The sequence below is a fragment of the Oreochromis aureus genome, linkage group 20, assembly GCF_013358895.1.
Source record: "Oreochromis aureus strain Israel breed Guangdong linkage group 20, ZZ_aureus, whole genome shotgun sequence".
In the NCBI taxonomy this organism is placed as follows: Eukaryota; Metazoa; Chordata; class Actinopteri; order Cichliformes; family Cichlidae; genus Oreochromis; species Oreochromis aureus.
In genome coordinates this window covers 22,081,230-22,090,128 of record NC_052961.1, presented here as the reverse complement: position 1 = coordinate 22,090,128, position 8,899 = coordinate 22,081,230, and the positions used below count along the sequence as shown (strand labels likewise).

Sequence of the window (8,899 nt, the reverse complement as noted above, 5' to 3'; positions counted from 1 at the left end):
GTATGACTGAATCAATGATATCACCAAAGGAAGAAAAATGCACCTATAATGAGCCTCCTGTATTGTTTCTGTTCAGGCCCTGCCAGAGTTATGGATAGACTCACTTCACTGGGATACTTAATAGCCCTTAATAGATGTGAGACTGGTGGAGTGAGGCAGACTGCACGGAGAGCTTGATACAAACCAGATGTGAGGCTAAATAACCTCTTAGCTTTCCTGCTATTTAAACAGGGGTTTGCTAGCTGTACTTTCCTCTGAGTTTGTCTCTATGTTCTTCACAAAGACCTGTCACGTTTAATGGCCAGTTGGCTGAGTGGGCTGCTGTAGCCCACTCTAGAAGAAAAGCACCAAGGAGAATGGCTCATGGTCAGCTAATGCAGCTTAATATTCTTTAAAAGGGTTTGGGGAACAATTAAGAGAGTGTTTCCCATGGTTCTCCCCCCAGCGGTTTGCGGCTGCCTGTGCAGCCGCTCGTCTGTTTGATGGACTCTGAATGCATCTTATTGATGGGGGTCAGAGATTAGAAGCAGCCGTGCGAGGGGAAGAGAGTGAAAAGAGGGTCCCACACGGTGGCCTCAATGTGGCTCAGACACACAGACAAATAGCCGCTAACAGCTCTTCCACTTGTCCATCTGTGAATCGTATTCATCTGTGATGAATGAGCGATTGGGCGCTGCATGTCCTCTAATAAAGATTCTCCTGTTTTTTTGCATATGTTACATCTTTTATCCAGCTTGTGATAAAAGTTGCTAAAAATGCTATCTTAATGTGGTGAGGCACTCGATGCATTTTGTCATGTTGTTTGTTTGCAAATGTGCTCTCAGTCGTCTTGCAGGCGCAGTGCTCTGGCATGCACCCACTGTGCAGATGCCACATGTGTGAATGTGTTGGGTCATGACCTCGACAGCAGACGCATGAAGCAGAGCAACACTTAACCCCACAACATGCATTTCTGACTCCAAGCATGGAGGGAAACTAGTGTTACTATGCCAGTAAGCACAGATTTTTCTTCAGCGTGAGCACTGCAGCGACTTTGTCGCTTTAGATTTTACAGAGTGTGGATCTTTCAAAATAAAGCAAATGCAAAAAATACTGCTTGCAATCTCACGTGAGTCAAATCAAGGAAGTGGTCTGACTCACTTGAAAGCATACCAACCAATTTCCTGCCATCAGACTCTTCACCATTTCACATACCTAACATTTGCAAAGCTCTAGGTAATATGCATGTAATACTAAAGTGTAAAAATAATTACATTCTTTGGTTTTGTCACCCTGAATTTACCATTGTGTGTTTATCTTATAGTGCCCTGGCAGACTGTTGGGATGCTATACTAACTAGTTGTCCATCTACAGCTATAGCTCACCATGCAGTGGCAATTAGAGGAGTGTTTTGGGTCAAGGAGAAAGCAAGGGTTTTGTTTGCCTCCATCTCATGATTGAATGGCCATGTATAGGAGCATGAAAGAAAAGAAGCCAATTAAGTGAGGGGTGGTTTGATTTTTTTGTCCTGTGTTGTAATTAGGCCCAGGCTCTAAAAAACTTCCTCAAGTACCATTTGGGTTGTTTTGTTGGCTATATCATTAGGACCAAAATGATCCGCCCAGGTGCTCACTGCCTGAATATGTTGAGAGACGATGTAAAGAAAAACTGCCAACCACAAGATTTTGGTGCTTGTAACACTCCCTGGCTCACACATAGTGGCATGAGTGGAGTCCTTAAATTCTGTCAATCAAGCCAGTTCAAACAATGACAAACATGTTTTACATTCAGACCATCCGAGAAAATAAATGGACTTGATGTACACTCAGGGGAATTCCAAAAAGTCCTGAAAATGAGAGTGGTTATTTTCCTTCCTTGGTCATTTCAAAAGCACTTCAGAGACTCAGTTACCTTTGATGGTGCAGAGCCAGGAAGTGAGTCACATGCAGTGGTTTTAAGTATATAGGTTCATTCACAACCACATCCAGTCAATTAAAGTTTTTCCTTCTCCACCGAAAACCTTCACAATTCATATTTTCCACAATTCTTCTTCAATGAAACATTTGTCTAAAATATTCATTCATCTCATAATTCCTTGGACCAAATGTCTATAAGCAATATTAATAAAGGGGTAATAAACATTCAGTTAGGCTAATAAGTTTTTGTAATTTTGTTTCTGTACACCACTACATTGACTTCAAAATCAAGTCATTAAGATGTGATTGAAATTCAAGAGGTTCCTAAATAATCCCCATTTTCAGAAGCTCAGATGTAGTTTGGCAAACTAACAAATTTTTAAATTGAAGAGCTGCTTTTATTACTTGGATGAAAATCCTGTCAATGACTGCCTGAAGTCTAAAACCCATGGACATCACCAAATGCTATGTTTCCTCCCCTGAGATGCTCTGCTGGGCCTTTACTGCAGTGTCTGCATTCAGAAACTCTTGGGGTGTGTTTGCTGTAAGATTTGGGACATTATCCATTTCAACTGTGAAGTGTTGTCCAATGAGTTTTATAGCATCTGGCTGAATCTGAGCAGAGTATAGCCCTGTACACTTAACAGTTCAACCTGCTAATTATATCAGCAGTCAAATCATCAATAAACACAAGTTTATTGGTGGAACCAGTGGAATGGGCGTTCCACTGGTAGCCATGCTCTGACATGTTTGATGGATAATGCAATATGCTTCAGATCATCAGCTTTTTCTCTCCTTCTCCATCCTTTTCTCTTCCCATCATTCTGGTACAAGTTCATCTTGGTTATAACTGTCCAGGGGCTGCTTTAGATGTTTACTGGGAGTCTAATCTAGCCTTTAGGTTCTTAAGTTTGCAACTTGTTGTAAACTCTCCTTATTTAAAATCATGAAGGTGTCTCTGGATAGCAGATGTTGACAATGATACTCCTACCTCCTCAAGGGTATTCTTGACTTGTCAGATGTTTTAAGGGCTTTTTTCTTCATGAAAGATATAATTATGCACTAATATACTTGGTAAATTAGTTGAACAATGCATTCACTCTTTTTTGAGAATTATATTTTAGCCACTCTTAAAGTTTTATTTTGGATTCTTGGCCTAACGATGGCCTCTTTCACTTGCATCGGCATCTCTACTGAAAAGTTCCAGTAACTAGTGAATTCTAAATGCAAGTTTAATTCTTGGAATAACCTCCAGATCTTTTATCATCTTCTTTTGTCATGAAATACCAAGGGGCAGGTCTCACCTGACCATGAAAAGGGGACTGTTCAATAGTTTTGGGCCTCTGAAAATGGGGGACTTTGTATAAAATTGGCTGCAATTCCGAAACAGGAGTGCAGTGAGTTTGTTAAACCCCTTGATTTAAAGCTAAAAGTCTGCACTTCAATCATATGTTGTTTGTTTGATTTATACATATTTCCCAAGTTTTCCTCAGATGTAAAGCCTTTGCTGTCTCAAGCGATTACACAAATCAGCCTAAACCCTGACAGACAAAACAAGAACCACTGGTATGCATATCTGACCAATTAATCAGATACCATGACCCCATAAACTCCCCACCCCGAGACATACACGCACACACATGCATACATGCTGACACACTCCCTGTTTCCTGACTCTGGGAAACTGAGAGTCCGGCAGCTGCTGTCAGGCTGGGTGGTTAAAGGAGGGGTAGCCGAGGGGCATGGGAAGGATTTAAGTGTGCCATGTTAATAACTCACAAGTGGCCTGGGCCCATGGTCACCCTGTCATTAAGGTGCCACCACACTCCTGGCATCTGACCCAAACTTACATTCCTGGTGTAATGGGCAGCAGCTGGACCGAGGTTTCCAGGAGGACAGCTGAGAACAAGCAGGCGGGGAATACCACGGGGAGCTCCCACGCTCATCACTCCTTCAACCCTGTCCTCGGCCCTATTCATTAGTTCCTCCCAACCAGGAAATCATTTCAGATTGCTCTTTGCAGTAGAGAAATGCAAAAAAAAAGAAAATTGATCATTTAGATTACTACAGGTCACAAAAGGGTAGCAGTTATGCCTTCCAGAGAAAATTTAGCTCTGGTTTTCTGTTATAACAGTATTTGGTAAAGCTAACCACAATATGTAGCTCCACCTTTCTTTTTTCTTTCTATTAAAGGCTGCAAAAATCAACAATGACACCCTGACAGAAACTCAAATGACAAAAAACTGTTTAATCCCCAATACAAAAGAGTAAAATCTCCAGAGTCACCTACCATTTCACTCTGCTGTACTTCTGACACTCTTCTTCCGCCCTGAATCCACTGACACAAACTTTAGAAAACCGACCCTGACAAAAAGAAAAAAGTCCACAGTTGAACTCATTTGCCTGGAGTGTTTTTTTTTTGTTTGTTTTTTCAAAAGCACCTTCTCTCAGTGTTCATGTGTACATAAGAAGTGGGGGCTGACACACAGACCTCAGTCTTGGCTGGCGACCAGTGGCCGGAGCAGCGTTGGCAGCGAGATCGTGAGAAACAGGGGGGCGACACCCAAATGTCATCACAGCTGCAAAACTGCTGAGCATAGAAGCCAAATTACAGAAATATGTACCCCGAGGCCTCTCGACAATGAAAACAGAGGCACATTTGAGTGGCTGCTGCAGTGGAAGTTGTCCTGCATTATGTTTCGTGGGATTTACCATGAGCAAGAAACTCCAGATTCCACAGCTGCTGGCAGACATCACAGTGCAGCGTCGGTGGCTGTGTGGGAATTCACACTGCTTCAGCCTCATTATTATTGTGCCATGTTATTGTGCATGAAGCCTAGTGCCCAAGGAATGCACTGTGTATGAGAGGATCACGCTGATAGCCATGTTTTGAATCACAGTAGCTCGGCTGTCTTGGTCACCAGAGTGTTTTGTTTGGATTAGAGAGGCAGACACCCTCTCTGCTTTTAAGATTAGCCTCAAAACTTTCCTTTTTGATAGAACTTATAGAATAGTTCGGCCTGATCCTCCCTTAGTTACGCTGCAGTATGTTTAGGCTTCTGGGGGCTTCCCATGATGAGTGTTTCCTCTTCACTCACCTCTTTTCAGTCTCTATGTGTTTATACACCACTCTGCGTTTAATCATTAGTTATTATTAATCTCTGGGTCTCTTCCACAGTGTGCCCTTTGTCCTGTCTTCCCCTCACCCCAAAGCAATTGCAGCAGATGGCTGCCCCTGCCTGAGCCATGTTCTGCCAGGGGTTTCTTCCTGTTAAAAGTGACTTTTTCCTTTCCACTGTAACAGAGTCTTTGCTCACAAGGTTTTTATTTTCTGAACTATTGTAGAGTCTTTACCTTTCAATATAAAGAGCCTTGAGGCGCCTTGAGATTGTTGTTGTGATTTAGCACTATAAGCAAAACTGAATTGAATCGAACCGAACCGAGAGTAGTAATTGTGTTATTGTAGCGTAGCTCTGTTAAACTGAGGTAAAGCAAAGTGATTTACCCAAACCTGAGACCTATCATCATGCTTGCAACTCATCTTTGGCAGGAAGTGTTTGTGTGGTTAGGAAGCCATGTAAACTAAATGCATGTGCTGGGGGGGGATTGTGGGGGGTGGGGTGCGTGTCTATCAAAGCATACACGTCGAGCTTCTTTATCACATCAAACACCGCAAACCTCACTAATATTCTCATGGCATGAAACGTACATGCATTTTTCTCCTGCACCACACTTTGTCCTCAGTATGAGCTTCAGTAGTGCTTTTTTATTGCAGTATTAAAGTTTTGCACGCTTAAACAATGCCCAAACTGTCACTGGATACAGTGGAGAGTCTTGCAATTTTGTACCTCATATGAGAAGAATAAACTGGTTTCATGTAGACTTTTTGTATTCTTTGTTTTCAGTGGAAAATTCAGCTTGTTTTCTTTTTCTCTCTCGAAGACAGGACTGATAAAACTCTTACATTCTGTAGTATCTTGTTATGGTTATAACAAATAAGGACAGGAAAGGCTGTGGATGGTTCACGTGTGGCTAGTTTAAGGACATATCTTAATCGCAAATGACTCCTGCTGCAAGTACAGGAATTAAGGACTCCTACTGTTTGGTTGCAAGCGCCAACCACGGATCCATCATCAAGTGCAAATTCTAGCCTAAAAAAGTCAGAGTTTTTCATGCACGTCCATTTAAAGGTCAGACTGCTTCCTGCATTTGGACAGCATTTGAACATAAATTGTTGGGTGTGGAATAATCCAGTGAGTACATATTTCCTAGGATACTGAGCTGAGTCCATCACTCGGTTCCCACCCACGAAAAATGTCAAATGGGGTTAGATGTGTCGGGAGCTGTTTCCTGGGAATAAACCACTGTGGATGTGGGCAGAGACCATTTTCCCTACATCTTGGCATCGAAGAGCTTTACTTTAACTGACTGTAGCTACTGAATATACACAAATATGGACAGTCACACAAATTGGCTAAAAACTACTGGGATTGTTTCATTTTTCCACAGATCGTGGTGCCAGAATGAAAGGTGCAATCAACAGTGGCGCTAAAGTAAAAACAACTTTCAGGACAGATCAAAATGCATCTGCAGCCCATTATTTGCATGTTCTGTTAAAAAGAAAAATCTTTAGAAAAACGTACTTGTCCGCAAACTCGGTGTTTGTGGACATATTCCTGAAAAGTTAAAACAGTCTCAGTGGTGTATTTATTTACATGTACACAGGTGTGTGTCTGCATGTTTGTATATGCAAGTGTACAATAGTAACAGAGTACGGGCTGCTGTTTATTTGTGCACGAGAGTGAAGCTGGGAAAGTTTGAGAGAGGCAGTAGCCACGCGGGTGGCTGCGAGGGAGGTAGATTTGTGGTTTGGGTGGGTGGGGGTGCTAGTTATGTGAGCTCAAGGAGGTGGGTGAAGAGACGGGCTGTGCAGAGAGAGGCAGAGAGGGCCTGTGCTTGTGCCTTTCAAGGTGTGTTATTTGTTCAAGGCTGTCCAAACATTTACAGAGCGCTGGCAGCCGTGGAATGCAGAGGCAGGGCCGGGACTGAGAGCAGCAGCCGTGGGAAACCGCTGCTCTCCTCAACCTCTGCAGGCTCGTTCCCCCTCGGGCAGAGTGTCAACGCAGACGGTGCCAGAGATGTGTGGGCCTGATAGTGACAGGTCCCGTCAGCAGCCGCGAGCACACGTACAGACATACACACAGACAGAAACACACACACACACGTGCAGTTCCAGCAGGCACACAGCCGGGCTCATTGCCTCGCTTGCAGACTGACACACATTAAAACACAGAGGCAGAAGCCAGAGCCACACGCCTTACCACATACGCACACGCATATGCACGCACACACACCCTCAGACACATTTAATTGTTCATTCACACACCCACACACACACAGTCTCACACACACACACACAAACACTTAATTCTTTTAGCCTTTTGAAAGATAAACAGTAGACTTCAAAACTGCTTTGAGTTTAGCTTTTGATTCCACAAATATATTGTCTACCAGCACATGCCCATGTGAGCTTAAGTTTTACTCATGTTGTGTCATGTTATAAATTTCAGGGAAAAACAAAAATGATCTAAACCATCCACCTCAAAGCCTAAGCAGTGAACCAGAAATAGATTGCTGAGAAGAGACATGGGGAGAAAAAAATGCCTGGTGTTTGTTAAGCTACTTTTATACACAGTACTTACTGTTTTTGTGTGTTCTCTGCCATTAAAATCATAATTTCATACTACTAGAGTATGTATGCACGTACTTGTGCATATTCCTCATGTGAAAAATGCCGGTCTTTTGTTAAAAAGTTCTTTTATTTGCCTGAATGAGGGAAGCAGAGACTGAACGTCTACAGTCCACCTATTTTTGCCCCGTGTCAGTCAGACGGAGGTGACAGTAAACACGTCTCCAGGTGCCAGTGCCAAACATGACAGCCGAGCTCAGCTGAAACTTCCACTAGTAGGAAGTCACCGTGCACTGTTGAAGCCGTATCCTGTGATAAGAGCTAAACTCAGGAAGCTACTCAGCAGTTCATGACGTTCCTGGGTGCAGAGCAAGTTCCCTCATATCTAGGTAGACCTGTTCTCTATTTCCAAGTACAAACACCAGAGATAATTCACGACTGACTTACTGAGCCTCACATAGATTGACAAAGGGTAAAACTCACATTATTTGCTGTTGAAAACTTAAAGAGACCTCGTTCGTCTCCGCAAGTCAGCATCTTATAAGCATTCTGATGAACAGAGGTGGTGCTGAAAGGTGGACAAACTGCACCAAATTTGATGTGTTTTGTGACACATTTTGTGAATCACGCAAAAGCAGAGAGGAGAGTTTTTCTCTTATCAATTAACATAATGTATGATAAAGTTGTGGAGCCATGAAACAGGTCATGGCTAAACTGAAGATGTGAGATAACTAAAACAAAGGAAAGCACAGGAGAGTGTGCGATCAGCATATAAACACTGATCGCATCATATTTACAGCAAACAACAAAAACAACAAAAAAACCTGCAGACTAAACGGAGCAATCGTCTGATTATAAATCTAATAAGCAAAATATTAAAAAAAACCTAAAACAAATACAAACATTTGAAGTAAAAATCTTATTTTCACCATAGCATGGCGAGCTCTTGGTACTGCTGGATGTGTCACTTCCTGTGTTAGCTCTGCTTCTTGTTCTCAGGCCTGCCAACTTGTCCCTCCAGACACTGGAATGAGTCACTCAAACCACTAAAGAAACAGAAACAAGAACAGCCAAAGCCAAATTAAGGTGTGATTAGACAGCAGTTAGCCTAACGAGTGCTACAAATAGATGCTAAATAATAAGGTATATTACTGCTATCACGTCAAATTTACATGTCGTTTTGGGGGTATATCATTATCAAAGGAATTCTTAAAGATATATTTTATATCAAATATATATATCAGAGATATTCTCCTTATATTATGATACTTTAGGTTGGGGATGAAACCCTCATTTGGTGTTAAGATGACAAAAA

At 42.3% G+C, this 8,899-nt stretch overlaps 1 long non-coding RNA gene across 1 annotated transcript; it reads right to left on the bottom strand.

Annotated features, from left to right (window-relative positions):
- Positions 1–3,805: 3,805 nt before the first annotated feature.
- LOC120435076 lies at positions 3,806–8,624 on the bottom strand. The gene is made up of 3 exons (XR_005609506.1): positions 8,514–8,624; positions 4,186–4,259; positions 3,806–3,910 (listed from the first exon to the last, which is right to left on the bottom strand). It is a non-coding gene; the product is annotated as an uncharacterized LOC120435076 (long non-coding RNA).
- Positions 8,625–8,899: the final 275 nt, after the last annotated feature.